The 24,509-nt window shown below is 39.8% G+C and overlaps 1 protein-coding gene across 1 annotated transcript in view; it reads left to right on the forward strand.

Annotated features, from left to right (window-relative positions):
* DTWD2 (DTW domain containing 2) overlaps positions 1 to 14,509 on the forward strand; it is a 221,146-nt gene extending 206,637 nt beyond the window's left edge. Inside the window, exon 10 of the transcript XR_002085884.2 lies at positions 14,238 to 14,509. The gene's annotated coding sequence lies outside the window, so the exon portion shown is untranslated. The remainder of the gene's footprint in view (positions 1 to 14,237) is intronic.
* The last annotated feature ends 10,000 nt before the right edge of the window (positions 14,510 to 24,509 follow it).

Consider the following 24,509-nt stretch of genomic DNA (forward strand, 5'->3'; position numbering starts at 1 on the left):
AGCAAATGGTGTCGCCTGGGTGTCAGTGAACCGCAGAGCACTGCCACACCCAAAGCAGTCAGCGGCTGCTCTATTCTAGCAGACTGTTGGCCTTTACTAATCCAGGCCCTTGTGTATATGTACCACATCTTCTTTATTCATCTGTTGGTCAACGGACATTTGGGCTCTTTACAATGGAGTATTACTTGGTGATCAAAAAGAACGAAATCCTGCCATTTGCAACAACGTGGATGGAACTAGAGTATACTATGCTAAGTGAAATAAGTCAGTCAGAGAAAGATACATATCCTATGATCTCACTCATATGTGGAATTTAAGAAACAAAACAGATGAACATAGGGGAAAGGAAGGAAAAAGATAACAACAGAGAGGGAGGCAAACCATAAGAGACTTAAATAGAACAAACTGAAGGTTTCTGGAGTGGCAATGGGTGGGGGATGGGTTAGATGGGTGGTGGGCATTGAGGAGGGCACTTGTTGGGTTGAGAACTGGGTGTTCTATGTAAGTGATAAATCACTGGGTTCTACTCCGGAAACCATTATTACGCTATATGTTAACTAACTTGGATTTAAATTAAAAAAAAAATCCAGGCCCTGTGTTGCCATACCTTCTGATTTCAACTCAAATTGGAAATCTGGGTTTTAAATGTTGGTGACTGATCGAAATTAAAATTAAAAAAAAAAAAAAGAAAATAACATTGAGAGTAGACCAATCAGAACACATCTGTGGGCCAAGATCACTGGTGTGCTACCTCTGTGTTTTGCTTTTCTCAGACTGTAGTCTGAGAAATTACCTTAATAATTTTCTGTGTTTGTGGCACCTGGGTGGCTCAATTGGTTGAGCATCTGATTTTGGCTCAGGTCACGGTCTCACAGTTTTGTGAGTTTGAGCCCCATGTTGGGCTCTGTGCTGATGGTACAGAGGCTGCTTGGAATTCTCTCTCTCCCTCTGTCTCTGCCCCTCCCCTGCTTGTGCTCTCTCTGTCTCTCTCAAAATAAATAAACTTAAATTCCTTTCTCATGTGGCTATGTGACAGTCAGTTGTTGACTGAAAATACCACAGACGTGTAAGGTAGGAGGGCCTCTGTACAGCCCTCTGGCCCTTTCCAGCTTATGCTGTTCTTCTCCTTGCCTCTGTGTATAGCCTAATTTTATTTTTTAGCTTTTTCTTGTTTTACTCCTGGTCTCCCCAGATCCCTCTCCCACCACAGGGTCACTCCTGTAGGTTCCCGGGCTTCAAACCTGGCTTCATTGGAGCCACACTGGGGTGTTTCCTGAGTGGCTGGAGTTTTTCATCTCAGCTGGTTCTTCTCCCCGTCTAGGACTCAGTCTCCGACTATTCCAGAACCCAGCACACTTCTCTCAGGGTTGTCTCTTGTGCTCACATGTCTTCATTTCTCCAATGCCTGGGCCTCTCTCTCTCCTTTTAATCCATCCTTCTATTTCCTGACTGAAGCTCTCCTGGCTCATGGTCCAAGCATTACAGATGATGAGACACATTTTTACTACTGTACATCTAATGTTAGGTCTGTGACTTTGTATATTCATAATTTTTGCATATGACAGAATTAACATATTCCAACATTGCAACACCAATGACAGTATCACAGTGTCCCTACATTTAGGTGGCTAAGTGTTGTTAACCCTATATAAATAATTTTATTAAATACTGAGTAGGTGCAAAGGGATACTACAATATATATGGAAGATATCAAAAGTAACACCATCACACACATATATGAGTCCTGCTCAGTTTAAGATATGGAATTTGTCAGAGGCCCCTGGGTGGCTCAGTCAGTGAAGCATCCAACTCAGCTCATTTCGGCTCAGGTCGTGATCCCACGGTCTGTGAGTTCGAGCCCTGCTTTGGGTTCTGTGCTGACCGCTCAGAGCCTGGAGCCTGCTTTGGATCCTCTGTCTCCTCCTCTGTCTGCCCCTCCCTGCCTCTCAAAAATAAGAATAAACCTTAAAAAAATGATACAGAAGGTTTCAATACTTTTGAAGGCCCTTGTGTATCCCATCCACCTTTCTGAGGAAGCTGATATGCTTAATTTTGTGTCTGTTATTCTTTTTGCTTTGAATATGTAAAACTTTGTTGTTCAGTGTTGCAGGTTTTGCATTTTATGTACAAGAAATTATGCCATATGTAGTCTTCTTGGCTATAGTTTTGATGAGTTTTGTAGGTTTTGGAGATTTATCTATGTTGATGGGGATACCTGTCATTAATTATTTCCTATGCTAATACTACTTCTATAGCATTTTATTGATTAAAATTTCTACAGTTGGTCTTCCTATCTACTGGTAGAAATAGGGGAACTGGCTCCCTTTATTTCTCTATTACAAAAGATGTTACTAAGAGTTACTGTATAGGTCACTTGCCATAGCTAGCTAGGAGAGGACTGTATGTAGAGACTTAGGATTGTAGGATATACGCATATACAATACACATGTGTGCAGTAATGCCAAATTGTTTCTCAAAGCAATTGTACAAATTTACACTTCCACCAGCAGTGTGTATAAATTTCTGTTGCTTTAAATGTTTGCTAACTTTTGACGTTTTTAGGCTTTTTAATCTTTGCCTGTCCCACAGGCCTAAAATAGTATTTTCTTTATGGTTCTAACTTGTGTTTAATGAGGTTCAGGTTGAACATCTTATCAGATGTTTGTGTTTCCTCTTCTTCAAAGCGACTGCTCCTGTCTTTCCCCCCATTTTCCCACTTTTTGTGTCTTTCTAGTTAATTTTGGAGTTCTTTATATATTCTAAATATGGATCCTTGGTCAGTCCTATGTGTTACAGTTTTCTTTCAGTTTATAGCTTGTGTCTTTATTTTCTTTATGGTGTCTTTCTGCCTGAAGTTCTTAATTTTAATTTAGTCAAATCCATTAATTTTTTTTATGACTTCTGCGCACGTGCGTGTGCATGTGCGTGTGCGTGTGCACGTGCGTGTGCGTGTGTGTGTGTGTGTGTGCCTTTTGAAAGAAATCCTTCTGGTTTCAAGATCATATCTTCCCCTTGGCAATACATATTGATATCTGGTGGGGCATCCCTTTATATTATTCTTCTTCTGGAATATCTTGGCTACTTTTGATCTTTGTTTTTTAGGGTCAATTTTAGATCCAGCTCATAGGGTTTGGAAAAAGCCTGGATTTTTATTGGAATTATGTATTCCAATAAATACAAGATCATTTTAAGAGTTTACTTCTTTATGATTGCAAGTTTTTCTAACTTTGAAATATTATATTTGTTGACTTAGACCTTTTTTTATTTAAAACTTTTTTTTATATGTTTATTTATTTTTGAGAGAGAGAGACAGAGAGAGACAGAGCATGAACAGGGGAGGGGCAGAGCGAGAGGGAGACACAGTATCCAAAATAGCTCCAGGCTCTGGAGCTGTCAGTGTAGAGCCTGATGCGGAGCTCAAACTCACAGACCATGAGATCATGACCTGAGCCCAAGTCAGACTCAACCGACCGAGCTACCCAGGCACCCCTATTGATTTAGATCTTTAATTTCATTTAATAAAGTTTTACTTATTTTACATATAAGGTCTCACATATCTTTTATTACATTTATTTCTAGGAACCTTATATTTTTGTTGCTATCGTAAATGGTGTCTTTAAAAAACACATAGTAGTTAAATGGTTTTTTGTGTGTGTGTATAAAGGAAAATGGTAGAATTATATATATTGATTTCCATCTAGCTACTTTGCTAAACTAATGACTCATCTGATTCTCTTGGGTTTTGTACATGGAAAATGAAATTATCTTTAAATAAAGACAGATTATTTCTTCTTTTCCAGTCCTTATCTATTTATTTTCTGTACCATAATGTGTGACCTCCAGCACATCATGGCAAAGGAAATAATAATGGTGATAATGGGCATTCTTGTGTTACTTATTCTTGATTTTAATGGAATTGTTTTCAGTTTTGTTGTTATGTATGATTTTTTTCCTCTGGGCCTTTTGTAGATTCTTTTCATCACGTTAAGGAAGTTTTCCTCAATTTGCTTGGATTAAATTTTCATGATAGCAAAGAGATTGTTGAAGTATATGGAAGGTCTTTTTCTTCATCTACTGAGGTGTGCATTAGGCGTGAAAAGTGCAGCCAGAGCCATCTTCACAGAATGACTTGCTCCCTAGCTAAAGTGCAGGGACACAGACGACCTCTGTCAGTCAGATTTTATACAGCCTCCTGGCCCAGGGTCATCTCCTTTACAGAGCGGCCTGTGTCCCATGGCTGAGCGACATGAGGGAAGAAGGTCCAGTTCCCTCCAATGTGCAATAACTCTGCTGGTTGGCCAACATTTTATGGGGTCTACGCTGCAGTATGAATTGTCTCTATGCCCGCTCCTGCTTTTCCTCCTTTCCTTCCTTCCTTCCTTCCTTCCTTCCTTCCTTCCTTCCTTCCTCCCTCCCTTCCTATTTATTTATTTATTTATTTAGAGAGTGTGCAAGTAAGCAGAGAGGGCAGAGAGAGAGGGAGACAGAACAACAGAGAGAGGGAGAGAGAAAATCTTGAGCAGGTTGAGTGCAGAGCCCGACACGGGGCTCTCTATCCCATGAACTGTGAGATCATGACCTGAGCCCATATCAAGTGGACGCTCAACCCACTGAGCCAGCCAGGCTCCCCTTTCACTGAGCCAGCCAGGCTCCCCTTTCTCCTTTCCTTTCACAGGTGTGTCATTCTAATAAAAACTTAGCACCCCAAATTCAGCTGCAGTGTTTGCTTTTGGGGAATTCACCTTGTAACAACAGGATTTTTTTTTTCCTTTCACTCTGCTCATGTAATGAATTATAGTTTTTTTTTTTTTTTGTTTTGAAACCAACCTTGCATTTCTGTGATAAACTCTAATTTGTCATTATCATATCATTATACATTGATGGATTTTGTTTGTTAATTATTTTTCTTATTTTAGATTTTTATCACCTGCAGTTATGAGATTGGCCTAGCATTTCCTAGGCATCCTGTCCTTTTCTGCTTTTGTCACTGAGGTTTTTTCTAGACTCATTAAATGAATTGGGAATTTTTCCCTTTTTCTTTATCTGGCAGAGTTAATATCAGAATGTAATTTTTAAAATAGCTTAGCTGTAAATTTATATATCTGGTGTTTTCTTAGAAGATTTTTTTTTCATAGTTAGATTATTTAGTGTCCTTTATGAAACCTCCCTAAAAGTAATAGGTCCATGAGCTCCTGGGTGATTCAGTCGGTTGTGTGTCCGACTTTGGCTCAGGTCATGATCTCGTGGTTCATGGGTTCCATCCCCGCCTTGGGCTCTGTGCTGAAAGCTCAGAGCATGGAGCTGCCTCAGATTCTGTGTCTCCTCTCTCTGCCCCTCCCCTCCTCTTGCTCTGTCTCTCTCTCTGTCTCTCAAGAATAAATAAACATTAAAAAAAAATTTTTTTTAAGTAATAGGTCCCAACAGAAAAAGATTTTCCCTAGTGATTCTCCTTAAATGGAACACAATTAGAAAAAAATATCTGAGAAAAATTTCTCAAGTTGATCAACTAAGGCAAGGTTAATGAGCCACTCTTCTGTGTTGTCCACCATAGATAATTGTCTGGGGATTCCAGGTGGGCACTCTTGTTCTTTTCCCATACCTGTAGGGATATACTGATGTTACATTTCAGAAAATCTTCCCCGTGAACATTGTTGAAGGCAGAAATATCTTCCAGGTTAGACTCATGAAACATATGCAGTGCACTAACCCAACACTCAGTGTAGGCATCTGTATATCTGGAGTCTAGTTTTGGAGCTACTATAACTGTTAACCTCAGGCAAGTGATGAAGCCATTATGTGGGATTCTTTGTTTGTGACATGAGATGTTATATGCAATGCTCTTGGGATATTTTAACCTACTGATTTGACTTATTTAATGCTTATGGGAAATCAGATTTTCCACATATTTTTGAGTCAGTTTTGTGTGCTACATGTTTTTCTAGGAATTGAAGTTTTACCTATGGCTGCACATTTGTGGGCACAAACTTTTTTATAGTATTGTTTTATAATTTTTCCAGGGGTTATATTGCCCTTTTCATCTGGGTTACTATTATTTATACTTTCTCTCTGTTTTTTATGATGACCATGTCAGATATTTATCCATTATGTCTTTTATTTATTTATGTTTTTAAATTTTATTTTTTATTTTTTTAAAATTTACATCCAAGTTAGTTAGCATATGGTGCAACAATGATTTCAGGAGTAGATTCCTTAGTGCCCCTTACCCTTTTAGCCCATCCCCCTGTCCCATTATGTCTTTTCTAAAAAACCAAATTTGACTATGTGGATTTTATGTTTTTTATTGTGTCAGTTTCTGATCTGATATACTTTTTCTTCTATCTGTTTTTTGGAGTGTGGTTGGAATTCTTTTTTACCAAATTCTTTAATTGGATGCTAATTAATTCATTAATTTTCAGCTTTTCTTCTTTTCTTATATAAAGTCTTGAAGCTATACAGTCCCTTGTAAGTGCCAAGCTTCATCGTACATATTTTGATACAAAATATTTTGATATGTAGTAATTTTAACATTTTATGATTTATTTTTAACTTACATGTTATGTAAAAGTATGTTTTGGGGGCACCTGGCTCAGTCGGTTAAGTCCGACTTCGGCTTAGGTCATGATCTCGCGGTTCATGAGTTTTAGTCCTGCATCCGGCTCTGTGCTGACAGCTCGGAGTCTGAAGCCTGCTTTGGATTCTGTGTCTTCCTCTCTGCCCCTCACCTGCTTGCCTGCTTGCTCTTTCTCTCTCTCTCTCTCTCAAAAATAAATAATCATTAACAAAATTTTTTTTAAATGTGTTTTTAAATTTTCACACCTGTGAAATTTTCCTTTTAGTGCTCTGTTGTTGATATTTAGCACAATGACATAATGGTCAGAGAATATGTTCTGAGTAAAGGCTTTGTGTTCATAGAGGCTCTGTTTTTATTTCTACCAACTTGCTTTGTGCTTTCTGTTTGCCTTGGCTTTTCTGTATTTCTTTTTTTTTCTTTTTTCTTCCTTTCTTGTCTTCTTTAGATTCACCCTCTTTCCTTCTTTCACTTTTCCCCTTCATATTCTAGGTCACAAATTATACAGTCTATTTGTTTAGTAGGTAGATGGAATATGTATGCTTATTGTTGCCTAAAATGAATATCTTTACTCTCCTCCAGAATAATACATGAACCTGAGGATCTTAAGTTTTGGTTATCTCCCATCTGACTTATATTCCATTGTTGGACTATATTCAGTTTTTTATTTTCATTTTAGATAATATTGTTATTTTATATTACAATAAAATATAAAAATTGTTATTTTATGTTAGTTTTTGATATTTGTCCACATATGTGCTCTGTTCTTTCTGTACTGTTTCATTTTAAATTTCTGATCTTCCTACCTTTTTTTTTTTTATCTGCCTGGAGTACATCCTTTAGAATTTCCTTTTAGAGAGAGTCTGTATTGCCAAACTCAGTTTTTGTTTGTCTGAAAATATCTGTATTTTATCATCGATTTCTTTAAAGGAGATTTACTATACAATCTTAGTTTGGAGTTCTATTCTTTTTTTTTTAAAGTGTATTTATTTATTTTGGGAGAAAGAGAGAGCATATGAGCAGGGGAAGGGCAGGAAGAGATGGAGAGAGAGAGAATCCCAAGCAGGTTCCATAGTCAGTGTGGAGCCTGTCATGGGGCTTGAACCCATGAACTGTTAGATCATGACCTGAGCTAAAACCAAGATTTGGATGCTTAACTAACTGTGCCACCAGGCACCTCTGAAGTTCTCTTCATTTAAAAAAAATTGTTTTTAAGTTTATTTTTGAAGGAGAGAGAGAGCACAAGTGAGGGAGGGACGGAGAGAGAGGAGACACAGAATATGAAGAGCTGTCAGCACAGAGCCTGATGCTGGGCTCAAACCCACAAATTATGAGATCATGACCTGAGCTGAAGTTGAATGCTTCACCGACTGAGCCACCCAGGCACCCCCTAAAGTTCTATTCTTTTAAAAATTTAAAGATATTGTTCTACTTTCTTCTGGCTTCCAATGTTAGTATTAAGGGATTTGCCGTCAATTTGATGCTACGTTCTTTGTAGATAATCTGTATTTTCTTTTTGACTTGTTTCAATATATTATTTCTCTTTAATATCTTCAGATTTCCCTATGGTATGTCTAAATGTTAAAAACTTATCCTTCTGGGCATTCACTGCACTACCTTAGCCTCATTTATTATCTTACTTCTACTTTGGGAGCCTCTAAGGCATTCTCTCTTTTTATGTATTTTGTCTCCTTCATTCGTTCTTTCCTGCTGGAAATCTTATTAGAATATGGTAGACTTTTTCATTGTATCTTCCATGCTTTTTAACGTCTAATTTACTTTTTGGGATTATTCTGTTTGTGCTGCAGTTTTAGTGTCTTCAAATTTGTCTTCTAGTTTGCAAATTCTCTCTTCATCTGTGTCTAATTTGTCATTGTTTTCATGCATGGATTTTAAAATTTCAAGAATTAAATTTTCATTCTCAAAGTTTTATTTTTTCAAATTTGTTTCACTTATTTTATATGTACTTTCTTCTCATTATTTTAGGTATTCTATTTTATAGCTTTAAATTTATTAAACATGTTTTCTTTGTTTTTTTAAATATTTATTTTGAGAGGGAGAGAGAGAGAGAGAAAGAGAGAGAGAGAGGCAGAGAGAGAGAGAGAGGCTGTGCATGAGCAAGGAAGGGGAAGAGAGAGAGGGAGAGAGAGAATCCCAAGCAGAGCCTGACACAGGGCTTGATCCTGTAAATATGTGAGATCATGACTTGAGCCAAAATCAAGAGTTGGACACTTAAGCAACTGAGCCACCTAGATGGCCCTGTCTTTAAATTTATTAAATATCCTTATTTTATAATCCAAACTTGATAATTTTAGTTTAATTTAGTTTGAATAAATTTAGTTTGATTCAGGTATTTATAGCTCTGATTTCTTGTAGTTCTTGTTTTTTCATGTGTTTTGTTATATTATTAGATGGATTGTGAGCTTATATCCCTCAGAAAGTTGCTTAATGGGAGTTATTTATTTTTGTAGTCTGAGAAAAATACACATCCCTTCAAAAAGGATTTTTGTTTGTTTTTGGTGGATGTTTGATGACACTACTTAGGTAGGAAATTAAGTAATTAGGTTGATGTTTTTTTGATCCCAAAAGTAGTGTTAGAACTCAGGCTAGAAGCCTATGCAGGTGGTGGGTAGTTACGAAATAACAGAGGAGACCACTGTCCAGGTAGAGAATGGTAAGTTTCTTTTCCATCCCATTCTGAAAGGAGTGTTTATTTCTGTTTTACTCTTAAATAGGTCTATGGAGTCCGACTACCTACCTTCCATTAAACAGCTCTAGGTAGCTCTAGAACTGTTTCTTTCCTCCTTTCAAAACTCAGGCTTATGGTCATGGGGTAATTTGATGACCTCAGGATGAAAAATTTCCTCAGAGATCTGCTCACCTTTCTGGGTTCCAACTTTCACTTCTTTTTTCCTGCTCTGAAGAGTCCTTATTTGCTTTCTGTGTCATTGATCAATTTTGAAAGATTTTTTTTTTATTATATATTGTTCAGTATTTTTTTGTTATTATCACTAGGAAGGCTGTTCACGGTATGTGTTCCACCATACAATTGGAAATTAAATCCAGTTATTCCCATGTTTAAAGATGAGGAAATTCAAGTTTAGAGAGGCCAAATGTTTGCCACAGGTCATGGGACTTGAAGGAGTCAAGGTGGAGGATTGTTGACCCCGTGCTAATTGTTCCTGCCATTTCCTGGGTCTGAGAGCTGCAACCATCCGTTTGAAAGACTACACATAATAAACATACAATTACAGACATCATTTTTATGAGATTTTAAAGCATTTTTTTTAATATTTGAAAAGATGCTCAAAATTTGATTCTTTTTTAAAGCCTTTATTTAAATTCCAGTTAGTTAACATATAGTGTAATATTTCTTTCAGGAGAAGTGTTGTATCCATACAACACCCAGTGCTCATCACAAGTACACTCCTTTATCCCCATCACCTGTTGAACCCACCCCCCCATATGCACAATTTGATTCTTAATGTTTATTTTAGTTTTGAGAGAGAGAGAGAGAGAGACACCACAGGCAGGGGAGGGGCAGAGAGAGAAGGGTACAGAGGATCTGAAGTGGGCCCTGTGCTGACAGCAGTGAGACCAATGCAGGGCTTGAACCCGCCAACCGCAAGATCATGACCTGAGATGAAGTTGGGTGCTTAACCAACTAAGCCACCCAGGTGCCTTATTTTTTTCCCCCACAATTTGATTCTTAAACAGCCTTTTATGAAGAAAACAAAGTAGGTGTTAATATTTGTTTGTTTGGAGACAGACATAGCATCCACAACCACCTTAGGATAATGCATGAGGTTTATTTTTCCATGTCATTTTTGGGAAGTTTGGAAGTAGCTTTTGATTTTCACATAATTTAGGCAGAAATATTCAAAATAATGCATGGTGATCATTATATAATTTTGGTATTTCCCCTTGGAAAGCAAGGAGCAAATTATGCAGGTATATTTTCTAGACAACCAACAACTTGGCAGTTTTTAAAAGGAAAGCTTTGTGACTTTGAGGAGCACTTCATTCTGAAGAACGTGCTAGATGATGCCTTTGATACATTTCGAGATTTAAGGCAAACTTGTCTTTCCTTAGATGATCCTGTGAACAATGATCAGAGCATATGAGGTGAGGAAAAAGTAACAGCCAGTTCTGTGTCCCTGATGTCCGGGTGCCAGTTGGTACAGTTGCTACTTTTGGTACAAACCCTATAATATGAAAGGCAATTATAGGATAATTTGAGATGGGAACAGGTGAAGCTCAAATAATTTCAGGCTGAGGAGAGATGAGCAAATGGCAGCTATTCCAAGCGGCCCTGGCGCAGTTACTGTAGTGTTTGGACAGGCATGTCTCCTAACGTGATTTCATTATGCTCAGGTTAAAGACTTGGGTTTTAGATCAACAATGTGCAAATTTGGTTTATCACCTGTGTTCAAAAAAGGGATGACAGAATTCCAGCAGGAGAGCTTCAGTGTTTGCCAAGAGCACCAGCAGAAACGTTGTTTGGTTTATGTCTCTCATAGAACAAAAGGTCTCACTAGAAACGTGAAATTATTTGTATTAGAGAGTAAGGAATGGCTAACATTTCAAGAATACTCTTGAAACAGTACTCTTCATGTGCATGCATTTTCTGCATGCTTACTTATTTAAAAGTAAGCTTTGGACTCCATTTGGTGATTTTAGCCTATCCAGGACTTTGTGATTTTTGTAGTACTTGTACTCAAAGTGAATGAATCACAGAGCAGTATTCAGTGGTGATCCCACCCAGCTGGTCCTATAATCACCAGCCCAGCAAAGGATAGGGAACAAATCCTGCAGCCTGATTTGTCCTTGTCAGAAGAGCAGCAATGCTCAGGAATAAAATTCAAAGTTATACATGAGTCTAAAAAGAGCAATTTGTCAAGCGTTTCATTGGCACAAATTGAAATGAAATGAGGTCTCGGGCTCTTGAGGTCACTTTGCAACAGGAAGAATTCATTATCTAACTATACACAGAGGAAAATGCTTCACAATTGTATTTGCTTTTAAAGGATGAGTGCCCACATATAAAGCCAAAGCAGCAGAGGTCACTTACAAGGAATACACTACATGAAAGCAGAGATTCAAGGGTCCCCTGGCTCTAAGCTTCTTCCTTCTCCTTCCAGGTCAGGGTTGCTTTGGGGCATATTGCTCAATGGACTGAGGGAAATACTTGGGAAGCTCTTTGTTGTTAATACAAAATCATTTGTGCAGGTCCTGCTAAGTTGTCTACTAGAAGCACAATGCAGTCTTATATGTCTTTTTCCCTTGGGGTAAGAAGAGTTTGTTCCCCATTGTTCTCCATATTTTATATCATTCTGAAGTGTACATTTCCTCTTAAGGCATTTTATGGCATTCTCCCCATTATGTGGAACAGGTGCAGCCTGGAATGTTTAACAGCTCATTGGGTGGTTAGTGATGGGACATTGGTTTCAGTTTAAAAAATAGGGAGAAAGGAAGTGCATGTTGAACACGTCAATTCTGAGCATTGCATTTTTCAAGACATTTATAAATAACTAGGAACAGAGAATTGATTATTACATTTTTGTTGAAGAGCCTTGGTGATAACTCAGAAGATAACAAAAACCAAAGTCATTTGAAATGAAAACGAAAAATAGCATGGCTAAAGACAGTGGATTTAAATAAGGGTGGGGCAAGGAAGTAGATGTGGAGATCTACTCCCTTAATCTCTTTCCATACCTGAACCCCCCCCAAACTCAGACATCAGAAGAGAAGGGCTAGAGAAGCTCACATGTCAAGATCAGCAGCCATTTTTCACTCCTGCTCATTTTCTGTCATCCAATCAAATCTCCTAGCCTTTTTTTTTTTTTAGATCTTTTCTGATAATGTGGCCTCTAATTTATTCTCTTTCTAAACTTTTTATGACTGCCTGTTGATAGGGATTACATTGAATCTGTAGATCACTTCGGGTAGTACAGACATCTTAACAATATTAGGTCTTCCGATCCATGAATATAGGATGTCTTTCCATTTGTTTTTGTCTTTTACAATTTCTTTCAGCATTGCCTTTTTTATGGTTGTCAAGTGTTGTTAAAAGTGACTGCGTGTTTGTGTTATAGTTTTTCTCGAGTGGTTGGTGACTTGGGACATGATGGTGGTGCCCTTCATTGAGATATAGGATACATGAAAAGAAGCAGTCTTCAGGGCATGGGGGAGACCATGAGACCACTACTGGCCCTGCTGAGTTCTAAATAGTCGTGTGGCACCTACAAAATGCACTTGGATGCAGATATTTGGAGCTAGACATTGGTGATGGATAAAACCATCAGAATGGGTAAAGATGTTTAGCAAATGTATTTACAGAGAAAGAGAGAAAAATCAGTTCTCCTTTCCTTTGTATTGTCCCAATAATAAGTCATCCAAGTGATATAATATTCCAAACTGCCTACCCTACTTCTACTTTGATTACAAGCCACAGCAGACAACAGGAGAGGGGGAGACATTAAAAGGAAATTTAAGACAAATAGCACTAAATATCAAGGTAGCAAAATCACAGGTATCTGCTTACTGCATCCTTCTAGCTGCCTGAAAACCATATGTAACAATGATGTTTTATCCTATAAGATCTCCCTTGTGGGGCTTGTAAGTCACGCGATTCTTTTCTGATTCCCCCTGACAGAAATAACTTGGCCTAGAAGGCTTGGTAAGTAAGAGACTTAACTCAATTTCTCCTTGTCTGATCATTTTTATTACCTCTCTCTGGTCCTCTGTTCAATTGACATGCCCAAATGATTTCATTAAGCCATCTTTTCTTGCCCAATAGAACTCAGTCTCCTTAAAATGCTCCGTAAGACCTTTAAAAGTGATTCTCTCCAGTGATCATGACAATGGTGATCATTTTCCCCATAACACTTATGATAATAGAGTATTATATTTTATATCTAAGTGTTACTAGAATGTAACTGCCATGAAGGCAGGACCCTGCCTGTTTTGTTCACAACTTCATCTGTGGTGCTGAGAAGAGTGCCTAGCACATAGTAGTCACTTGGTAGAGAATTATTGAAGTAATTTTTGTGTTGATCATGTGTTGGGCATATGTTCATTTGAATTTAGAAAATATGATAACTGTGGCCATGTGACTTTGCATTAAACATAATTATTGACATATTTTATTTTGTAGTTGCTTTGATGACATTTCTTAATATCTTAGTTCACCATTGGATCTTGGGTCTGCAATTGGATAGTGCTATCAGATGTGAAAGGATAGTGTTTTTTTGGGGGGGCAAGTTTGATTTAGACCTTGCATGTATTGTTACTTGTCTGGTCTACAAAGAGACCTTGATAATTGACAGTTGTATTCAAGTCCTAAAAGAACTCAGAGAGCTGGTGATTAGGGGTGCCTTCTAGCTGTCACTTTGATTTCAGTGGGATTGTACTTCAATGCTTTGCTTTGCCTAGAAACACTAGGAGAAAAACAGTTTTTCTTTACAGGCTCCCTGTAGAAAAACTTCACCAGTGTGGGAGAAAAAAAATGACACTGGCTGACTTACTTTTCATCTGGAATTAACACAATCAGAAAAGTCTAAAGAAGGTAGATAAGGCGTGTTTTCATTTCAATGAAATCTAGATTTTCAAAGCTTTTGAGCTACTAATCCTGCTCCCTCCTTTCTGCTACTTTTCCTCTTTTCTCCAGTGCAATGTCTGCATCAAAGCTACATTTCTGACTTGAGCAGAACAATCAGAGGCGAGGTGAAAATGCAAGGCATGATGATCGAACACTGTTACTTCACAGAGAGCGCAGATCTGAGATGGGTTTCCAGTAACGTCCTATCCTGACTACCAACACACCAGAAGTGGAATGAAAAATTCCAGGCTAGATTATCCTGGGGCTCCTTGGTAGCCCTGGAACTTGGTATACTCTTTAATGACAGGTGAACCCCTTAAAAAAGTCAGATGCCAGAAAATTGAGGGGATACGAGGTTTTTTTTTTGTTTTTTTGTTTTTTCCCTCTGTGGTCAAGACCAGTTTCCATTTATCCCTTCGTGGTTTTTGGAAATGACATTGGCAATTGAGAGTAAAGGGGTTGGGGATGGGGCAGGTGGGGAAATGCTCTGAGGATCAGGTGCTCTGGCTTCCTAAGTAGGTTCGAGTCAGGTAGTGTGACAGGTTTATAAAGGAAATACTGTTACAGTAGAAGAGGTGGCTGTGAATCCCACAGCAGAAGCAGAAAGAAAACAAAGTCAAAACAAGTTATTATATTTAGGAACGCACAGTTGTTTAAATCAGCACTGGACAATTTTGGCTTTCTATATTGTGGAAATTGGGCTCACTATTCAAAGAGTAGAAGAAAATCCTAACTTGAAAACTTTTTTGGCCTGTGTGTTATATAGAAATTGATCTCTTAAACATTAGTTTCTTAAATTGGGCAAACAGTCTTTGACCAGATTTAAAAAGAGCCCCACTTTTCAGCTGGGAGAGCCAGAGAGGGGGTTTGCTCTGTGGATCTCAGTTTCTTTCTCTCTGATCTTCATCTGGGGAGCTCAGGATGTCTTAACTGCTTGCTGCATGTCTGACTTGGCATGCCACTGAAAATACTTTGCAAAAGGGGAGGTAGATGGAGTTGGCAAGGATTCTCTTAATATGAGATCTACTCCCCAAAGACAAAGGGCTGTATACCTCTCCCTTGTTTCATTAAAATTGTTGATGGAAGTTCAGAGGCAAAATCTGTACCCAAACCATCTACCTACTGAAAAGGCCTAGAGAAGAGGAGGTGTGTAGACTGTGCTAGAAGTCTCAGGGAATGGCTAAGGCTGGAAGATAGTGGAGTGAAGCACTCAGAAGCTCAGACACTGGTGCCTTTCTGCTTGGGTTTGTATCCCTAGCATGGGTCCTTGGGCGCTTGGACAAGTTACGTAGTGTCCCAGGCTGGATTTTCCAAGAAGCAGACTCTGAGATGAGTTTAGCATGCAGGTTGTTTATTCTGGACTGTTGTTGATCCACACCTGAGGGACAAAGGGGACAGAAGCAGAGTTGGGCAGAGGGACAAGTCAGGCAGCCATTCAGCAGGGCTCTGGAGCTGGAATGGCCCTATAGAATTATCCTGAGCTGGGCAGAGATCCCCTCACACTGATCCCATCGGAGATGGGCCACCGGGGGAAGGGGTGTGACTATAGGCAAGCTCTGCCAGTGAGGTATCTTTGAGGGGCTAGGAGTGGAAGGGTAATAGGTCCTACTATGAAGTGAGACTTGGGTGGCATCAGTGTCCATGGTGCTTAGTTTCCTTGGGCCCTCTGTTTCTTCAGAATAGTTTTTGGAGAATCAAATGAGATGGTACATGTAAAGTGCTTAGAACTCTGTTTGTCATGGAGTCAATAATTATTGTCATGTACCTGGCAGAGGTTAAATAATTTTCCCAGGGTCTCCCAGGTGGTCTGTGATGTGGATGGCCTTGGAACTGAAGCCTGACTCCTTCCAGCTTGTTTTTAGCTTTGATATCAAATATCTATAACATGGTAGAATCCGTATTGGTTTGAATAGGTTTACTTTCTTCCCTTGCCCCCATCTCTGACTTCCCACCTGTTTCTGGGGATAAGCCAGGACATGATTTGGGGCAGGAGAGTTGGCCTAAGTTGCAAGGGTGGAAGGAAGGAGGAGAAAGGAAAAATCATGGACTGTTCTCCCCATCTCCAGACCCATGGCACCCTGCCTTTCTCTCCCACTTTCCAGTCTCCTTTTCCCTCCCCATCCAGGCTCTATTCCTTATATTTCATGCCCATCCTTGGTCCAGAAATGAAGTGTTAGAGTACTCTTTGTGAGGTGGGATGCTAGAGTTTCCCTCTGAAGCTCCGATGAATCTTAACTCTAGTTATTGTTGTATCCAAAGATGTATGCTGTGGGTCTTCTGTGGGGAAATCTTTCCCTAGCACCCTAAACTGATGTGAGAATGGGTCTTTGGAACGCACCCTATTTGTAAGTTTAGCCGCCTCTATTTTCTCCCTCCCTGAGTTACAAGTTGGATAGCCAATGAGTTCTATTTTTGTTTCTGTTTTTATTTTTTGCTCACTAGTTCTTCCTCCATGTATGCACTGTGGGAAAACATTTATAAATGAATTACCATATGCAGAGTATACTAGGGAATACCACAAAGTAAAAGAATGTATTTTCAAAGAGCTTACAGCCTTCTTTAGGGTTGTAGTACACAGAAGCGGGGCTGATTTTTCAGAGGACTCTGTTGATGTGCTACTTAGTTCTGGGTTTGCAGCACAAACTGAAAACTGAAAAGTTTTAATTGTTGATGTTAAGGAAACATCAAGATAAGAGAGCAATAGGAATGTAAATTTTTTTTAATGTTTATTTATTTTTGAGAGAGAGATAGAAAGTGAGCGGTGGGGGGAGGGCAGAGAGAGAGAGAGAGAGAGAGAGAGGGAAACAGAATCTGAAGCAAGTTCCACCCCATCCTTCAGAGCCCAAAGTGGGGTTCAATCTCATGAACCATGAGATCATGACCTGAGCCAAAACCAAGAATTGGATGCTTAACCAACTGAGCCATCCAGATGCCCCAAGAATGTAAATAATTTGTAATAATTGAGTGCTCAACCCAATGCTGAAATCTCTCAGCTGTCCTCAGTCATACCAGAGCTTTCTCTCAGGACTTTCCAGGTCTCATTCACCTAAGAGTCTTAGCAGGTAGAGGGCCAGGATTCTGTGGTCTTTTGCCACCCTCACTTTCTCGTCCCCAGGGAGCAAGAGTGACTTAATTTTATTGGTGACTAAAGAGCAGGGGCAGAGACATTCCATTCTTTCTTTTATCTTTAGGGCAAGACATGCTCATAAAGTGCCTGAGTTCTTCTACCACAGGGAATCCTGTCTTGGTGCAGCACTTCCTAGATCTGCTTGTTTAAGTTTAATTGTGGAACTTGGGGTTGTGAAGCCCATTGACCCACATATAGAAATCACATTTCTCCAATGTCAGCTTAATAATGATAATAATTTATCATCGGTAAAATGTTGATGCTGTATTTGGAAGCTATCTGTCTTATTCCTATCTTATTCCCAATTTGAATCTCATTGGTTCAAATCCTAGGTGGGGTTGAGGGATGTCATTTATCAGTCTCCACTCAATTCTAAAGGTCAGGTATTAGGGTTTCCTAATGCATTAACTCCAGACTCAGATCACTGCATACTAGATGGATCAGCATTTATCCAACAGCATTTTGTGTGTGTGTGTGTGTGTGTGTGTGTGTGTGTGTGTGTGTGTGTGTATCTGTCTGTCTGTCTTCCAAAGAGAAACCCTTGGAAGGCAAGAATTAGGTAAAAACTGCTAATTTGAGTAGACCCTCTTTAATTCAGCTGAACAAATCCTTATTAAGGTCCTGAGACGGGGTGGTTGGTACCCCAGGCCCAGAGGATGCAGATTAATGGGACGTGCCCAAGAAGCTTTGGATCCTACAAAAGATAGTGGCATAGGGAAGTGGAGGGAGGGTCAGGGTGGAGGAGTGGTTACTCTTTTTCTCTATAACACTTCCTGAATGAGCAGCACTTGGGTTCGGGTGCAGGGTCTAGTGTCACCCTGGTGATAAGAATAATGGAAAGTAGTCTGATGTTCTCCTTCCCATGCCAAGTTTTGGATAGCGTAATCCTAGAATTCTATAGAGATGAGAGATAGAGTATGTGCTTTGGAGTTTGACTGACTAGGGTAAGTGACTTAACTCCTCTTTGTTTCTGATTTCTCACATGAGGAAACAGGGATGATAGTATTACCTGCATCCTAGCATTGTGGTGAGGAATAAGGGAGCTAATCCAAGCAGAGGCTGAGCCAGTGCCTGGCACAGAGGGGTTCTCAACAGAGGGAAGCTCCTGTTGTCATGACCTGTTGTCAGGAATGTGCATGTGTGTTGAGAATTTAGCTAAACCACTCCACTGACATTGCCGCCTTGGCATCTATTTCATGTGGCCAGGCAGCCTGCAAGGGCCTTGAACTGTCACTACTCCATCTTGCGATTGCACAGCATCACAGGCAAGTATCAGCCCATCGTACAACTTCCCCAGCAGCCCTTGTGAATAACAGTCTCCTGGGGCTTTCCTCTTTTGTGCCCCTTAGATAAGACCCCTTTGGAGCTTACCAAATCTCTGCTCTTTTTGAATTCACCAATATGAGCTTTGTATGGGAATCCCAAACACTCTAACCCTGGCTCCTAATAAAGACATGTGCTCCAGGTCCCATCACTTTCTCTGCCTGCACCTTGCCTTGACCCACCCATGTGGCACCTCCAGGCATGCTCTGTGCACTTCCTCCAGGACCTGTGAGTAATAATCTTCTCTTTTTCCTTTTTTTTTAGTGTTTATTTGTTTTGAGAGAGAGAGAGAGAGAGACAGTGTGAGGGAGGGAGGGGTAGAGAGAGGGAGAGAGAATCCCGAGCAGCCTCCGTCTAATGCGGGGCTCAATCTCATGAACCTTGAGATCATGACCTGAGCTGAAATCAAGAGTCAGACTCTTAATTGACTGAGCCACCCAGGTGCCCCAATAATCTTCTCTATTTCACTTTTGCTGTGGTCTTTCATTGGACCTAGGTTCACCATCCAACACCCTGGGTCTCTACTTAACAAATGTTAACAAAGTCACGACAGTGTGACATGGGGCTGGGGAGGAGAAGATAAACCAAGAAGACAAGAGAAGTGGTTCTTTTTAGCTCACTGGAAGGCTCTGGCTCTAAGACTTTCTTTACAGTTATGGTGGGTACACTTAATAAGCAAGAGAGCTTCCATATCCAGAGAGGAAAATGAACTACCATTCAGCCTCTTCATTTTATCCTAAGTATTTTTTTGTCATTTACCTGGAATAGCAGGAAAGTTTGGTGCTTGTCTGTCACCAACAGTAATAATAAGGTCAGCATGTAGCAGCAGGAGGCATAATGGTTTCTGGTTTCGCCAAATCCTGCTTGTTTTAGATGAGTGGTAAAAACCATAGCCAAACCTTTGTGTTCTTTGTTCACTTAGAGGCTACAGATATTTATCTCAGATGCCCATTCTGATGGTGTGAAAGCTGGACAAACTGCTTATCATATAATTGAGATTGGCATTTATTGAATGCCTACTAGGTATTTAGGTCTGTCCTGGGAACTTAGTTATTATATGGTTTAACTTCATAAAAATCATTTGAGGTAGATGTTTTCTTGGTTTTATAGATGAGGAACTTAGAGTTCAGAATTTTTGCAAAGACAGTTAAGATAGAAGTTGCTGGAATTTGAACTCAGGTCTTCAATAAGATTGAAAAAGAATTTTTAAGTGTTAATTTTTGAGAGAGAGAGAGAGCACAAGCCGGGGAGAGGCAGAGAGAGCCGGACACACAGAATCTGAAGCAGGCTCCAGGTTCTAAGCTGTCAGCACAGAGCCCAGTGCAGGGCTCAAACTCATAAACTATGAGATCGTGACCTGAGCCGAAGTTGGATGCTTAAGTGACTGAGCCACCCAGGGGCGCCTGCAATAAGATTTTTTTTAAAGTTACATAGATTTAATGAAGTCCTGTCGTGTATTATTGGCATATTGCCTACTACTTTTATGAATTTTAGGGAATTTTAAAAATACAGAAAATCATCATGAAGAAAATAAAAATAATCCATAATATCACAACTCAGAAAAAGCCACTATTTAAATTTTGAAGCATTTTCATCCAATTTTAATGCATATATATATATATATATATATATATAGTTGTTGTTTTATTTTGTTTTTTTTCCCCACAAAAGTAAACTTCTTTCTGTATTGTTTTAAAAGTCTCCCTTAAAAATATGTTAGGAAGGGATTTTCATGTTATTAAATAGTTTTCCAAAACCTGATTTTAAATTGCCACATTTGATTATGTGGATGAAGAAAGCCCTTATTGTTCAAATGTATGTTTCTATTTCCCCCTATTTTAAACATCTTTGTATATAATTTTTATGTATATTTCTGATTATCCCCTTAGAACAGATTTCAGAAGAATAATTACAAGGTTAGAGGTTTTTCCAGTTATCCGATGCTGTGGAACAAACCAACCCCAAACTTAGCTGCATTAAACCACCACCATTTTACTGTGCTCATGGATGCTGTAGGTTAGGAATTCGGTAAGGGCATGGCAGGGATGGTTGTTGTTTGCTCTATGATGTCTGGGATCTCAGCGGACACACTCCAAGGCTGAGCATAGCTGGGACTGTTGACTGCTGTTCCTACATGTGGCTTCTCCAGCCTGGTGATCTCATTGTAAGGGTACAATTTTGTGACTTGGCTTAGAGCTCCAAGAGTATTTCAGTAGCACAAGGTAGATGTTTATGGGCGTTATGAAGTAGCCTTGAATGTTGCATGGTGTCACTTTTCCTGCACTCTGTTGGTTGAAGCAGTCATAATCCTGTCCCAGTTCCAAGGTAGAGAATATGGACCCTTACCTGTCAATGGAAGGGGTGTCGAAGAATTTATAGCCAGGTTTTAATACTGCCAGAGATGTTATAAACCACTCTCAAGACTTCCACATATATTATCAGGTTGCCCCCAGAAACGTTATATAAATCAACTTTTTCTAGTCATACCTGATAGGTACACTCTTAACCCACCCTGAACATTTCAATTTTAACAGGTATTTGTCAATTTGAGAGACAAAAGATAGTATATCATGTCATTGTAAATTTCAAGTATCTGAATACTAGTGAATTTCTATATGTGTTTTTTTTTTTTCAGATGCTTGTCAAAATTTAATGTGAATTTTCTAGTTTTTGCTCCTTTTCATGTTGGAGTAGTCATCTTTTTCCTCATTAATTGGTAGGTGTTGTATACATATTAAGACTAAAGCAAGGTGATCTGAAACTAAATTGAATTTTTCTACTACTCTACCTCTTAACAACTCTAATAAATACATATTTTTAGTGCTATGTGTAAGGCACTGTTTTTTTGTAATCCTTACTCTGCCTCTTCTAAATTGTGTGGCTTTAACAGTTTATTTAAGCCTCTTGGACTTGGTTTCCTCTTCTGTAATACTGGGATGATAACATTTCTATCTCACTAGTCATTGTGAGGGTTCAGTAATGCCCATGTGAATGCTTAGCAGAAGACTTATTGCATATTAAGTGTCCAGTAAAGATAAGTCGTTATTCTTGATGTGATTACTGTCCCCATAGTGGTTGACAGTGACACCCAGACGCCGTGAGTAGTTTAGTGATTATCTCATCCTGTCTCTTGGCCAGTTGGTAATTGTATAACTGCTAGTCATGTCAGAGCCATTTGGTTTCTAAATTCAGAAGAGTCATGGTTGCTCTGGGAAAGGTCCCATCTTTTAGTTGTTATTTAAACTTGGTTCGCAAGTTTTCCAGAGGAGGCAAGTCACTAACAGGGCAGGATGGGCTTTGGAGCAGGGGAGGGGAGGCCATCTTAATTAATTGTTGAGACACTTGGAAATAATCACCGACCTTGATTGCCATGCCAGTACAATGGGAAGGACATGGGGCAAGGACTCATTTCTTGGGGAAACTCTTGATACAAGAACTAAATCTGATTGCATTTCCTCTTCCTTTTTTATTCATCTTCCCATCCATCAGACTGAATGCAGAATCAAGCACTGTGGAGCCGCACTGATGAAAGAAAAGTAAAACTCTCACCTGAGTTGTTCATTTTAGCCTCATTGTGGTTTTGACTTGTATTTCTCTGATGATGTGTGATACTGGGTGAGAATGCAAGCTTGTGGAGCCACTCTGGAAAACAGGATGGAGAATCCTTAAAAGATTCAAAATAAAACTACCCTACAGCCCAGCAGTTGCACTGCTAGGTACTTATCCAAAGGATACAGGAGTGCTCATTTGAAGGGGCACGTGTTTATAGCAGCACTATCAACAATAGTCAAATTATAGAAAGAACCCAAGTGACTATCGACTGATGAATCAATAAAGAAGATGTGGTATATATATACAATGGAGTATTACTCGGCAATCAAAAAGAAGGAAATCTAGCCATTTGCAACAACGTGGATGGAGCTAGAGTGTATTATGCTAAGCAAAATAAGCCAGTTAGAGAAAGACAAATAGCATATGATTTCACTCATATGTGGAATTTAAGAAACACAACAGATGAACATAGGGGAAGGGAAGGAAAAATAAAATATGATAAAAAGACAGGGAGGCAAACCATAAGAGACTCTTAAATACGGAGAGCAAACTGAGGATTGATGGAGGGAGGTGGGTGGGGATGGGCTAATTGGGTGATGGGCATTAAGGAGGGCACTTGTTGGGATGAGAACTGGGTGTTGTATGGAAGTGATGAATCACTGGGTTCTACTCCTGAAACCAATACTATGCTGTTTGTTAACTAACTTGAATTTACATAAAAAAAACACAAACAACAAATTAAAAACAAAAAGGAAAGTGAAACCCTTTTCTTTAGAAGAAGTCCCAAAGGGCTCTCATTGCATCGACTGGGGATAGGCCATGGAAGCAAAAGGCCAGGGCCTGGGTCTCAGGTGGCCAGAGGCAGGGCTGTGCCCCAGCTCTCATTCCCCCTGAGCATGTGCTTTCCTCTTAGTCTGGCATAGCCTCTTCCTGCTCTTTCCTTTCAGAGCCTCACGGGGGTGTAGGAGTACTATGCTTGGATGTGTGGGGGATGGGGGTTAGGGGTGTGTGTGTGTGTGTGTGTGTGTGTGTGTGTGTGTAGTGAGGCCTGGTGGCCTGTCTCCACCACCCCTGGGGGCAGTGAACATTTGTTGTCTCCAAAGAGGGCTTCTCTGGCTTCAGCCCAGCTGTCCCTATGTGATAACCACCATGGCTAATACTGTACTGATGAGCCACTTCGGGTCTCCGCCTCACCGCCTCTGATCACTATGAAATATGAGTTGGGGGAACTTTCTGTAACAAATGCCCGCTTGACTGAGCCCCTATTCAGGCATCCGGTGTCAGCACTTGACGCAGACAGCCGCTCTGGCCAGACAGTGACAGATTCAGCCTCCTGTTCAGACTGTCAGGGGAGTCTCCCCGTCAAGCTTGGGCTTGTCACAGGATTGCCTGGCTGAATCCTGCCAGGGCTGTGGGCCGCACCTGTGTTTCCAAATGTCAGTGGGCTTGAGAGCCAGCCGCTTGCCACCACCCTTTCTGTCAAGGTCAACTGGCAGATGGGGGAGGGGTGCTCCTGAAGGGAGACAGACCTGCCTCTTTTGTCCTTTACTGACTTTTCAATACCAGGAGGTCCAGGACTTGTGAAAGAAAGCATTTGAGGCAATCTTGGATAAAATTAAAAAACAAAACAAAAAAACAGAAAACCCCCCCAAACTACCATAAACAAACAAACTTGCCTGGAGATTGGCCCAGGCAAGTTTATTTTTTTGAAATATCATTTCCAAACTTCCTTTAACATTATCTTGCTAGTCTTGTTTGAATACGAAGTGAAGAAGAACAAAGCTAGTCACGGATGGTAAGAAAGAAAGAGTTCACATTAGTGGCTACTTTTGGGATTCTGCCAGGGGTGGCCATATGGTAATCATAATGATGATTTATAAATCAGAAGTTGTAACCTGATGGACTGAATTTGGCACAGAGGATTTTTATTTGGCCTAGAGTGTTTATCTGTTTCTAGTAGAACTTCATGCTAGTATTTAGAATTCAGAATATTTCACACACAAACATGATTTCTGGCCTTTCTTGAAATGCTAAGTTCTGGCAACATTGGGTTTGCATTCTCGCATAGGGATGATTTGGGTAAACTACACTATTGCCATTGCTTACTTTAGGAAGGGCAGATACTTTTTAATTTGCCACAGTCCTCACCTCTCCCGGTTGTTATATACAAACTGCTTATTTAAAAAAATTTTTTTTTAAATATTTATTTATTTTTGAGAGAGACACAGACAGAATGCGAGTGGGTTAGGGGCAGAGAGAGAGGGTAGAATCTGAGGTAGGCTCCAGGCTCTGAACTGTCAGAACAGAGCCCGACGCGGGGCTCGAACTCACAAACCGTG

Source organism: Panthera pardus, unplaced genomic scaffold (genome assembly GCF_024362965.1).
Source record: "Panthera pardus isolate Hobbes unplaced genomic scaffold, ASM2436296v1 HiC_scaffold_2, whole genome shotgun sequence".
NCBI lineage: Eukaryota > Metazoa > Chordata > Mammalia > Carnivora > Felidae > Panthera > Panthera pardus.